General features: G+C 36.5%; 1 protein-coding gene across 1 annotated transcript in view; it reads left to right on the forward strand.

Moving 5' to 3' along the window:
- ZNF385D (zinc finger protein 385D) overlaps nt 1–13536 on the forward strand; it is a 914313-nt gene that overhangs the window by 337063 nt on the left and 563714 nt on the right. The window lies entirely within an intron of this gene.

The raw sequence follows: 13536 nt of genomic DNA on the forward strand, positions 1-13536 counted from the left end.
GATGGGACTTTAACATACTGTATTATCCTTCTAGGATAACCAAACATCTGGTTTGCCAGGACTGACAGGGATTTATGGGAAAAGGATATTCAGTTTTAAAACTGGCACTGTCCTGGGAAAAAGCATCCCAGGTGGTCTGGAGAGAGGGGTTTCCTGGGATGCATGATTTTTTCTCAGTGGTAAGGAGAGTTTTAGGTGAATTAGGATGCTTGATGACCTTATATCCTGATGATGACTGTACATTTTAACTTAGAGCCATTTTTATCAGGTGCTTGGTACTGAAGTGAAAATGATAGTCTATTGTAACTTATACAGTTAGACTATTCAAATAAATTTTTCCTAGAAAATTGCTTTGTATGTTTTTAATTACTTCTCGATCTCAAGTTGTTTAGGAAGTATTTTATTTTTCCCCCCGGTAGTATCGCCTTGATTTCTATGATGATAGCCCAGAGAGTGATTAAATTTGCCCTTTCCTTTCAGGGTGCATTCCTTTGGTGGAGTCCCATCCTGTACAAGAGATAACATCTCCATCTGCTGTTTACTCCTGAATTCAGTGAAACCCAGTATCTTTTAAAAATATGCCATTCCTTTTTCTTCCCAGATTTTCCTGGTTCTGTCAACTTCTGTCTTCAAACTATCACACCGTTCATCCTCTACTCTTGGAACCTTTCACTATGCAGTTTTGAATGTTTGGAACAAGAACTCAGTCTCTGACTGTTTTTCTTCTTGTGCGTAATATAATGTGGTAACTAAGAGCAAGAACTTCAGAATTAGATGGTGTAGCTCAAACTTCAGCTCTGCTGTTTGTCAGCTGTGGGATCCTTGGCAAGTTTCTTCACCTCTCTGTGTAGTATTCTCAGCTTCTTAACTGGGGCAGTAATAGGATCTCTAGCTCTTAGAAGATAGGGTAAAGATTCAAATTAACGTGTCTAAAGCACTTAAATTTGTCCATAGCATATAGTAAGTATTTCATAAGTACTGATATTATTAATCTTGATTCTTCTTTTTTCCTGATCACTGTAGTGTCACCCTCATACTCTGATTTTACTTCATTTTTTAATACCTGTCAGTAAGTTAAATGAGCACTTCTCTGTTAAATCTAAACATCTAGAATGAAGAAATTCACCTCTGTCATCAATTCTAAACAGTGCTTGAACCTTACATATACTGAGTCCCTTAATGAACACATCACTGTCCTCATTCTTTTTTTTTTTTCATTGTTAGTCACCGCACAGCACATCATTAGTTTTTGATGTAGTGTTCCATGATTCATTGTTTGCATATAATACCCAGTGCTCCATGCAATACGTGCCCTTCTTAATACCTATCACCAGGTTAACATATCTCCCCTAAAACCTCTCTCCCCTCTAAAACCCTCAGATTGTTTCCTGGAGTCTATAGTCTCTCATGGTTTGTCTCCCCCTCTGATTTCCCCCCTTCATTTTTCCCTTCCTTCTCCTAATATCCTCCGTGCTCTTCCTTATGTTCCACATACAAGTGAAACCATATGATGATTGATTTTTTCCGCTTGACATATTTCACTTAGCATAATCTCCTTCAGTTCCATCCATGTCAATGCAGTGGGTATTCATCCTTTCTGATGGCTATGTAATATTTCATTGTGTATAGGACCACATCTTTATCCATTTGTCTGTTGAAGGGCATCTTGGCTCTTTCCACAGTATGACTGTTGTGGACATTGCTGCTATGAACATTGGAATGCATGTGGCCCCTCTTTTCACTACATCTGTATCTTTGGGATAAATACCCAGTAATGCAATTGCTGGTTCATAGGGTTCCTCTATTTTTAACTTTTTGAGGAACTTCCACACTGTTTTCCAAAGTGGCTGTACCAACTTGCATTCCCACCAGCAGTGTAAGAGGGTTCCCCTTTCTCCACATCCTCTCTAACAGTTGCTTACTGTCTTGTTGATTTTGACCATTTTAACCGGTGTAAGGTGCTATCTCAATGTGGTTTTGATTTGAATTTCCCTGATGGCTAATGATGTTGAACATCTTTTCATGTGTCTTTTAGCCATTCATACGTCTTCTTTGGAGAAGTGTCTCTTCATGTATTCTGCTCATTTTCTTTTGGACTTGATTATTTGTTTTTTGGGTGTTGGATTTGAGAAGTTCTTTGTAGATCTTGGATACCAGCCCTATATCTGTAGTGTCATTTACAAATATCTTCTCCCATTCTGTGGGTTGCCTCTTCATTTTGTTGACTGTTTCCTTTGCTGTGCAGAAGCTTTTTACCTTGATGAAGTCCCAAAAGTTCATTTTTGCTTTTGTTTCCCTTGCCTTTGGAGATGTGTCTTGAAAGAATTTGCTGTGGCCAGTGTCGAAGAGGTTACTCCTCATGTTCTTTTCTAGGATTTTGATGGATTTCTGTTGCACATTGAGGTCTTTCATCCATTTAGAGTTACCTTATGTGTGATGTAAGAGAATGGCCCAATTTCATTCTTCTGTATATAGCTGTCCAATCTTCCCAGCACCATTTACTGAAGAGACTGCCTTTTTTTCATTGGATATTTTTTCCTGCTTTGTCAAAGATTAATTGACCGTAGAATTGAAGGTCCATATCTCGTCTCTCTATTCTGTTCTATTGATCTATGTGTCTGTTTTTGTGCCAGTACCAGCTGCCTTGGTGATCATGGCTTTGAAATATAGCTTGAAATCATGCAACATGATGCCCCCCAGCTATGTTTTTCTTTTTCAACATTTCCTTGGCCATTCAGGGTCTTTTCTGGTTCCATACAAATTTTAGGATTGTTTGTTCCAGCACTTTGAAAAAATGCCAGTGGAATTTCGATCGGGATGGCATTGAAAGTATAGATTGCTCTGGGCAGCATAGACATTTTTGAGATGTTTATTCTTCTGGTCCATGAGCATGGAATGTTTTTCGATCTTTTTGTGACTTCTTCAATTTCTTTCATAAGTGTTCTGTAGTTTCTAGAATATAGATCCTTTACCTCTTTGTTTAAGTTTATTCTAATGTATGTTATGGTTTTTGGTGCTATTGTAAATGGAATCAATTCCCTAATTTCCTTTTTATAGTTACATTGTTGGTGTATAGGAAAGCAACTGATTTCTGTGCACTGAATTTGTATCCTGCCACATTACTGAATTGCTGTATGAGTTCTAGTGATTTTGGGGTAAAGTCTTAGGTTTTCCACACAAAGTATCTTGACATCTGTGGAGAAAGAGAGTTTGACTTCTTCTTTGCCAATTTGGATACGTTTTATTTCTTTTTGTTGTCTGATTGCTGAGGCTAGGACTTCTAGTACTGTTTTGAACAATAGCGGCAAGACCACTCTTTGGAGTGGAACATGACCATCTTTGTCATGTTCCTGGTCTTAAGGGAAAGGCTCTCAGCTTTTCCCTACTGAGAACGATATTTACTGTGGGCTTTTCATAGATGGTTTTTATTAAAATTGAGGAATATTCCCTCTATCCCTACACTCTGAAGAGTTTTAATCAGGAAAGGATACTATATTTTGTTAAATGCTTTTTCTGCATCAATTCAGAAGATCATATGGTTCTTGTCTCTTCTCTTATTAATGTGTTCTATCACATTTATTGATTTGTGAATGTTGAACCACACTTGCATCCCAGGAATAAATCCTACCTGGTTATGATGAATAATCCTTTCAATGTACTGTTGGTTCCTATTAGCTAGGATCTTGTTGAGAATTTTGGCCTCCATGTTCAACAGGGATATTGGTCTGTAATTCTACTTTTTGATGGGGTCTTCACCTGATTAGGGGATCAAGGTAATGCTGGCCTCATAGAATGAGTTTGGAAGGTTTCCTTTTTTTTTTTTTTTTTTGAAACAGCTTCAGGAAAATAAGTATTATTTCTTCTTTGAATGTTTGATAGAATTCCCCAGGGAATCCATCAGGCCCTGGACTCTTGTTTTTTGGGTGGCTTTTGATCACTGCTTCAGTTTTGTTACTGGTTATTGGTCTATTCAGATTGTCAGTTTCTTCTTGTTTCAGTCTTGGTAGGTTATAGGCTTCCAGGAAAGCATCCATTTCTTCCAGGGTGCTAAACTTATTGGCTTATAGTTGTTGATAGTAATTCCTAATAATTGCTTCTATTTCCTTGGTGTTAGTTGTGATCTCTCCCCTTTCATTCATAATCTTATTAATTTGGGTCCTTTCTCTTTTCTTTTAGATAAGCCTGGCCAGTAATTTATCTATCTTATTAATTCTTTCAAAGAACCAGCTTCTAGTTTCGTTGATTTGCTTTACTATATTTTTGGTTTCTAATTCATTTGATCTCTGGTCTAACCTTAAGTATTTCTCTTCTCTTATGTGGCTTAGGCTTTATTTGTTTTTCTTTCTCCAGCTCTTTAAGGTGTAAAGTTCAATTGTGCATTCAGGATTTTTCTATTTTTTTGAGTGACACTTGGATGGGCTATATATTTCTCCCTTAGGATTGCCTTTGCAGTATGCCAAAGGTTTTAGACTAATGTGTTTTCATTCTCATTGATTTTCATGAATTGTTTAAGTTCTTCTTTGATTTCCTGGTTGACAAACATTTTTGAGCAAGATGGTCTTTAGCTTCCAAGTGTTTGAATTTCTTCCAAATGCTTTCTTACGATTGAGTTCCAGTTTCAAAGCATTGTGGTCTGAGAATATGCAGGGAGTAAGCTGATTATTTTGGTATCCCTTGAGATCTGATTGGTGACCTAGGATATGGTCTATTCTGGAGAAAGTTCCATGTGACTCAAGAAGAATGAGTATTCTGTTGTTGTAGGGTGGAATGTTCTGTATGTATCTATGAGGGTCCAGTGTGTCATTCAAAGCTCATTTCTTTGTTGATGTCCTGCTTAGTTGATCTGTCTATTGCTGAGATTGGAGGCTTGAGGTCTCCTACTATTAACATATTATTGTCAATAATCTCTTTATTTTAGTTAATATGTCAATATGTCTCTTCATTTTAGTTAACAGTTGGCTTGTCTATTTGGCTGTTCCCATGTTGGGGCATAGATATTTACAACTGTTAGATTCTCATGTTGGATAGACCCTTTAAAAATGGTATAGTGTCCTTCTGTATCTCTTACTACAGTCTAGCTTAAAATCTAATTTTCCTGATATGAGAATTCCTACCCTAGTTTTCTTTTGTGGTCTGTTGGCATGAAAAATGGTTTTCCATCTCCTCACATTCTGTCTGGATGTATCTTTAGGTTCAAAGTGAGTCTCTTGCAGACAGCATATGGATGGGTCATGTCTTTTTGTCTAGTCGGTACCCCTGTGCCATTTCATGGGAACATTTAGGACATTCATGCTGACAGTGACTATTGAACGTTATGATTTTATTGTCTTCATGTTGTCTATGAAGTCCTTGTTCTAGATTGGCCTCATTCTATAGCACTATGACAGCTATAGGGTACACTTTGAAGTTCTTACTTTGGGCATTTGTCTATAATAAAATGTACTTTTTAGCAGTGTGAGATTCACATGACTCAACCTACAGTATGTTTGAATCCATGATATACTATTTTCTACTGAAATTCACTGAATCATCTATTTGAAATAAAATGCATTTCTTTGCTTTCAAATCATATTTAGAATGTCTTTTTGTTTGATCAACTTCTCTGCATTTGCCCTCAGCCTGAATCAGCTTAGTCGTTTATCTTAAAGGCAAAGGGAAGAAACATTGTCAAAATGACTCCATTTTATTCTCAGTGAAGATGGGTTTTAATGTAAAACTTTAATTTGAAAGGAGAAATCAGATTAAGTTTCTCAGTGTGATCCTTTTTAGTGTTCTATGCTGCTGGTTTTTCAAATATTAATATAAAAGTGGTGTGTGCATGGTTATAATATTATGACCATGTTCCCTCAGTCCTGGTCTTTTAGTCTAAAGCTTATGGTCTCTACACAGTTTGATTGATGGCACAAAATATACATGAGTTGGGTTCATTCCTGACCAGTCTCATTTGCTACACTGCTGCCTCCTTTTCTTTCACTTTTGACTGATCCTTTAGTCTCTTTCTGCTTCTCCTTCACCATCAGTATTTCAATTGAACCATATTAATTGAAAGGTTCATGATAACATGCTTAGATAAGGCATGGGCAGGGAAGATAAAAATAAGAAAAGGCCTCAATAAGGGAGGAAACAGAAAGAACAGAGAAAAATCCAGGTTTTTTTTTTTTTTTTTTTTTTTTTTTTTTTTTTTTTTTTTTAGGTACAGAGAACTGTGTACTTCTATTTTATCTGTATTTGCCTCTTCCAGAGCCCTCACGTTTATCTTCATTACTTAGACTCTTTTCTAATCCTCACAGAATGAGTACTCATGGACTTCCTGGTTAAAAAAACAAATAAGCAAGCCCCACTGGCCTGTCTTTTAAAAAATATTCTCTTTTCTGATAATTATTTTACATGTTATTTGAAAGAGTAGTTGCTATTTCTGAACAGTAAGTTTTAAAAATTTTTAAAGTGTTCTTGAAATTTTCCTTCTCCAATTTTTTAATATAATTTTTTAAAAAAGATTTTATTTATTTATTTGACAGATAGAGATCACAAGTAGGCAGAGAGGCAGGAAGAGAGAGAGGAGGAAGCAGGCTCCCTGCTGAGCAGAGAGCCCAATGTGGGGCTCGATCCCAGAACCCTAGATCATGATCTGAGCTGAAGGCAGAGGCTTTAGCCCAGTGAACCACCCAGGCACCCCTCCTTCTTCAATTTTTTTTTTCTATTCTTTTTTATTCTTAAAAAAAGATGATATATTACATGGTGGAGAATCTCTTGAGTTTGGTTAGGACAAATACTGCTTTCTTTCTAGAGCTGTAGATTTCTGATAAGATCCCGGGTATGCTATCAGAGTGTCCATGTTTTTGTGCTAATCTTAAGAATTTTCTGATATGTCATTTTTTTAAAATTCATTTCCTTTAGGGTGTACTTGTTTTAGGTACAAATAGCTGAATTAGGATCGCTGAGTGGTGTGTTATTTCTTTTTGCTATTAGTTTTCTCTGGAGTTTTGAGGAGGTAAGAATAAAAAGTTTATAGAGCAACCTCAAATTGAGAAGGTCAGAGTTCCAGAATGGCCTTTTTTATGAAATAAACTATCTTCATTCCATAGCCATTTTAAAAATTATATTAGGCACCTACCTAAATATAATTTTCAAAAGGATCATTCTGCTTCAACTCATATTGAGCACTTGTAATGGACTTGGCACCGAACGGAGAAGTTCACCTGTGTTCTCTCCTTCTCCCTCAATCCTTCCATAAAGTATGTAAGGAAACTGAGGCTGAGAGAATCAAAGCAACTTACTCAAAGTCATAGACCTAGTCAGTGTAGAGGCCAGGAATCAAAACTCAAGTTGGCTTGGCTTGACTCAGAACCCAAGAAGAGAGATTCTGGGAATAATATTGTTTGTTTCTATTTTGAGGTTACTTTTCTTTGTCTCTAATGTTATAGTACCTGGGGGAAATTTGTGTTTTGAGTTTTTGACAGTGATTTTAACTGACCCTGACTCCTCATGAAGCTTTGAGGTTTAGAACATCCACATTTAGCATAACTTTGGTTGCTTCCCATGTTGAGAGTTTAATCATACTAACTGCTGTGTTTAGAGCCTTATCTATATTTAGGTTCCAGCTGTTGTTGCTGATGAAACTGCTGGAGCACAGAGACTATCTCCGTCCTTGGTTCCCCATGTGGTTCAACTTTAGAAAAAAAAAAAGAAAAGGAAAAAGAGCATCTACTAACATCCTTGAAAACTATGCAGCCAGCATTGCCCCTACCACCTGGGTCTCCTTTTAGCAGACATTATGTCGGCAGTCACTTTTGTTATGTTCTTAACATGCAGTCACAGCTCTGTAAATCTACCTTACTTAAAGAATTTCTTATCATGCATTGCATGACAAATCATATACTCGTTACATAGAATCCAGAATTTCCTAAGCATCCCATAATGAGAGATTCTTCTCAGGGAATGCAAATTTTTTTTTTTTTTTAAAGATTTTATTTATTTATTTGACAGACAGAGAACACAAGTAGACAGAGGCAGGCAGATAGAGAGGAAGGGAAGCAGGCCCCCTGCTGAGCAGAGAGCCTGATGTGGGGCTAGATCCCAGGACCCTGAGATCATGACCTGAGCTGAAGGCAGTGGCCCAACCCACTGAGCCACCCAGACGCCCAAGAATGCAAATTAAATATTTGTGTTGCATTTTTAAAATTCTGTGATTTTTTATTTTAAAATTAACAGAGTTGCTTATTTTAGTAAAAGTTCAGACTCAGTGGGTTAGGCCTCTGCCTTCGGCTCGGGTCATGATCTCAGGGTCCTGGGATCAAGTCCCACATTGGGCTCTCTGCTCGGCGGGGAGCCTGTTTCCCTTCCTCTCTCTGCCTGCCTTTCTGCCTACTTGTGATCTCTCTCTGTCAAATAAATAAATAAAATCTTTAAAAAATATATGTTTTAATTTAATTACCAAATGTTATCTTTTGTTCATTTCCTGTTACAGCATTTGGAACATAGAAAATTAATAAAAACATATTAAGAAATGAATTAAGTTTACTGAATCTTAGAGGTAGTATATATAGAAACAAAGCCTCCTTTGTGGGTCTTTTACTTGTGCAGTCACAAATGGCTTTATGATCTGAGAGACCCTATACTCAGCTTAATGCTCTGCTGTTATTATCTTGAAATGTTTAATAATTTGTGAAAAAGAGCCCCACATATTTATTCTTCACAAGTTCCCACAAATTTTGCATTGGAGAATAGGGTTATGTATTTTTTCCTGCATAGAGGACATATATTTAAGCATAGACTTAGAGTATCCAGAAATGGTTAAGCAGAACTTTGGCAGGGGGAATTTAGACTCCTAGCACCAAAAATGTTTATCACAGACATCTAAAAAAACCTCTTTGTTATTATAATGGATATAGAGATAAATATTTAAATAAAATGATTTCCTTTAGAATTAGGCAGAATAGTCATGTTCTGTACATACATATTCACATTTTCCATTTAGTATCTTTACTGAATTTATATGTGCTAGAATTTTAGCTATTAGTATGTGAAACGGTTTTAGACGTATTTTTTTACCTTAAGGGTGTCCTTAACTGATGAGCCTATCTGAATGAATTAAAATGAGCTTTCCCATCTCTCCTCATAAAAATAAAAAATATGAAGATGTAACAATAATTTTAAAAGAATAGATATTTGAGCTATAAGAAATGCTCATGTTCCAGAAACAAGGTGGGAATACCATGTCCCAAAGGATTGCCCTAGGGTCTTGGTTTATTTCCCATCTATGCATAGGAGAGAAAGGAGTAGAAAAGAAATTCCTATATGAAGTCAGGATCCTCTAAAGACAGTCCCTTTAAAAAAGATTTAAATAACACTCTTCATGAAACTGAGACTTGGCAAAGAAGCTATATTATCTATCAAGGCTGTACGTGTGCCTAGGTAGAGAAGGGAAGGGAGGTGGAAATTGTACTTCTAAACCCATGTTCTACAGGTATAGAGTCCAAATTGATATACCCTGTGCATTGTGAATTTAGTTTCAAAAAATAACTTAAACTCCATCAAATTCTGTGAGACAGCTGAGTACACTGCACAAGCAAAGGTCAAATGCTTTTGTAGGGACACTTCCACAACACAGGGCACACGATCAAAAATATCAATAGACCACAATGAAGGAGAGAAAGCAAACACAAGTAGCGGGGGAATTGACACTTGAAAGCTGGACAAAAGTGAACACTCTAAAAGAAACTCTAAATAATTTTGAAAATTAATAGAGAAGAACTCGAGCATATAATGGAAGATGAAATTAAAACAATTAGAAAATTAGAAACCAATCAACTGACTACAAGTAAAGAATATAATAAGGATAATTAAAATTCAATAAGGAAATTAATAGACAGGTATCACAATTTTGAAGAAAGAGTGGTTAGTGTGTTGGAAGGTACACAGAAAAATACCAAAAAAAAAAAAAAATTACAAAGTTGTAAAGACAAGACATTTATAAAAGGAAAGTTAGCAGAAATGGAGTTTAGAATAAGGCATAATCTGTATATTGATAGAATATGCAGAGTGAAATAGAATGAATTATAGATAGTAAAGAAAAAGAAAACAATGATTTTCTGAAATTGCTTAAAGAAAAGCATGCATTCTTTACAGATAATAATTACACATAGTTTTGAGTACTCGATATTGCAAATCACCATAAAAATTAAAATGAAGAGAACATTTTAAGGGATACCAGAAAAAAAGACCATTTACCTACAAATAAAAATAAACTTAGCTGACATTTGAATTACTATCAACTAGAAGTTAATGAAATACGATCTTCAGAATACTGAGATATAAATATTGTAAAATTCTATACCCACTTAACATCATCCAATACTATGTGAAATGAAGACAAGATAAAGTCTGAATTTCCCACTCAGAGGACTGTACTGAAATAAATGCTACAGCTGTAATTCAGTAAGAGATTAATTGAATTTTTAAGAAACAAGTTAGATGCAAGGAGAAACCCAGTTCACATACATAGGCAAACATTAACATCAAGATAAGTAAAGATGGTTAAATAATAAGAAGAACATAGTAATTTTGACAGGGTGTTAAGAACAAGGCATGCCAAAATAATAGGAAATATAATGAAAATATGAAGAGAAATATGTTAATTTTAGACTTTGTTCCAAGTTTACAACTTAGCAATTAAATATAATTCCTAAAAGCATTAAAAAATATATAATTCATTTATTGCAAATGAATGGGGTGCAAATGAATAAATTAAAATCTATAAATCTAATTATTGGAAAATGGGGAATCAGAAAAGAAGCAATGATAAAACAAAAATATATGTAGAAGTAAATCTAAATCAGAGTAAATACAAGCATATTGACTTTCTAGGGATAAGAAAGAAATTATCAACAGAATTAGAAACAACATAATAGGATTTTTTTTTTTTTTTTAACAAGAGATGCGGCTAAAATAACAGTTGAAAGCAGAGCTGGGAAGAGATATGCCAGAGTTTTACTAACCAAAGGAACACTTGTGTAGAAATACCAATCTAAGACAAAATGGACTTAATAAGAACAATTACCCAAAATGAAAAGAGTTATTTCATTCTGGAAAAAAAGAGTAATTCAGTATGTCTTCATGTAATCCCAAACAGATGTGCATTTAACAGCACAGCCTAAAAATATTTGAAGCAAAAATTGACAGAAGAAAAATGAGCTTGTTTTATCTAGTCATGTCTTAATAATACCCACGATATTTATAACAGGTTATAAAAGGTTAATGTCTATTAAATGTGAATGGCAGGTGCACTGATACCTTTCATGTTACTCTTTGTACTTTATAATGTTTGAAATATTTTCTAACAACCTTTAAATGTAGCTTTTGCAACTTACAAATTGGGTATTTATTGTTCTAATTAAGTCCTTTCAACTAAGCAAGAGTTTTGTATATTTCTGTATATGTGTGTATACATATAAATGCCTGTATACATATAAATTCATGAATTCAATGAACATTTATGAAATGCCTTGAGTTTTCCAACCATTAAGGCAAACCAGGAGCCGGGAATGTGAAGATTAAAGTCAAGGGGATGGGCTAGGTTGTGTTGCAGAAAACCCGCAAACTTCAGGGTCTTAACACAAAGTACTATTTTTTTTTTTTAAGATTTTATTTATTCATTTGACACAGAGAGATCACAAGTAGGCAGAGAGGCAGGCAGAGAGAGAGAGAGGAGGAGGCAGGCTCCCCGCGGAGCAGAGAACTCGATGCGGGACTCGATCCCAGGACCCTGAGATCATGACCTGAGCCGAAGGCAGCGGCTTAACCCACTGAGCCACCCAGGCGCCCCACAAAGTACTATTTTGAATTTTTTAAAATCCATTGCAAGTTCAGGTGACTCTCCAGAGCTACTCCACTCAGCCTGATTTGGGCAGATAAAGCCTCTTAAATGTTGAAGGTAAACTTTTGGTCTATATGGAAGGAAAAATGAAAAGATGAAGAATCACATGCCAGTTCTTAAATGGTCTCACTCTCCCTTATGTTTCATGGACTAAAGAAGTTCAGATGCCCACGCCTAACCTCATACAGGCGGTGAAATGACAGTAAAGAAAAAAGAATTCAAAATTTTTCTTTAGCATTGTGAGAAAGAACACAATTTTCCTGCCATCTAGGAACTAGCTAGAGTCTAGATCAAGATTTTTTAGCCTAGCACTATTGACATTTTGGACTGGGCAATTCTTTGCTATGGAGGGCAGTTCCATGTGTTCCAGAATGGTTAGTGGCATTCCTAACCTCTACCCACTAAATGCTGGTGGCATCTCTCAGGTGTGAAAGCCCAAATATTTCCAAGCATTGTCATGTCCCCTCTGGGAAAAATTGCTCCTAGTTGAGAAACACTGGTCTAAAAAGAAATGAACTATCTTATAGAATATGCCTTTGAGATTCCATAACAGAAAGTAGCAAATGATAAAAATATAAATAAGTTTATCTTAAAGTTTATGTTGATTCACCCATGACTTTCAGAAAGTCCCTTTAACAATATGAGAAACAGGGATGCCTGGGTAGCTCAGTTGGTTAAGCAGCTGCCTTCGGCTCAGGTCATGATCCCAGCGTCCTGGGATCGAGTCCCACATCGGGCTCCTTGCCCCGCAGGGAGCCTGCTTCTCCCTCTGACTCTGCCTTCCACTGTGTCTGCCTGTGTCCGTTCTCGCTCGCTCTCTCTCTGACAAATAAATAAATAAAATCTTAAAAAAAAAAAAAACAATATGAGAAACCTCTACCTTTTTGATTTGCTCCCAACGGCTGACAAGCATATGCTCCTACAGTGTCCATTGTTCCCTGTGCCAGTGAAAAACATGCCTTTTTGCCAGGAATGTGGGCACATTATTCAAGTGTCATCCAGAAAATAGAGCCTTGGAATGTTTCTCTAGAACCCTGGCGGCATGGTGGTTCAAATATCAAAGCGCTGAGTGCATTTAAGCCTGTCACGATAGGGAAGGCGGGAGATTACCAGAGGTAATGCTGAAAGAACATACTGGGGCAACAAAAACAAGAGGAAGACCAAGAACCAGGAGACAGATGGTTTCCGTAATAAAGCACTTACTGCTGGAAAAAAGCAAGAAGTGTCATGTTTGTGTTCATTCATAGAGGAGTATTTACAACTCAAATTTCCAGGCAGAGAGATGTTAGCACAAGGGTGCCTGACTGGATCAGTGGACAGGAATGGAACTGAGAGTCACCAAGTACAAAGTTGATAAACCAAAGGACTGGATATGAATTCCAATGAGCAACTAGGCTTCCAAAGAGTGTGGAGACAGCATTGTTGCTAGGTAGAGGGAAAAGAGATAATCAGTTCAAAAGTTGTGACAAGGACCGCCTGGGTGGCTCAGTCGTTAAGCATCTGTTTTCATCTCAGGTCATGATCCCAGGGTCTTGGGATCAAGCCCCGCATCCTGCTCCCTGCTCTGCAGGAAGCCTAATTCTTCTTCTCCCACTCCCCCTGCTTGTGTCTCCTCTCTCGCTCTCTGTCAAATAAATAAATAAAATCTTAAAAATGATTTT

Source organism: Mustela erminea, chromosome 1 (assembly GCF_009829155.1).
Source record: "Mustela erminea isolate mMusErm1 chromosome 1, mMusErm1.Pri, whole genome shotgun sequence".
NCBI classification, from domain to species: domain Eukaryota; kingdom Metazoa; phylum Chordata; class Mammalia; order Carnivora; family Mustelidae; genus Mustela; species Mustela erminea.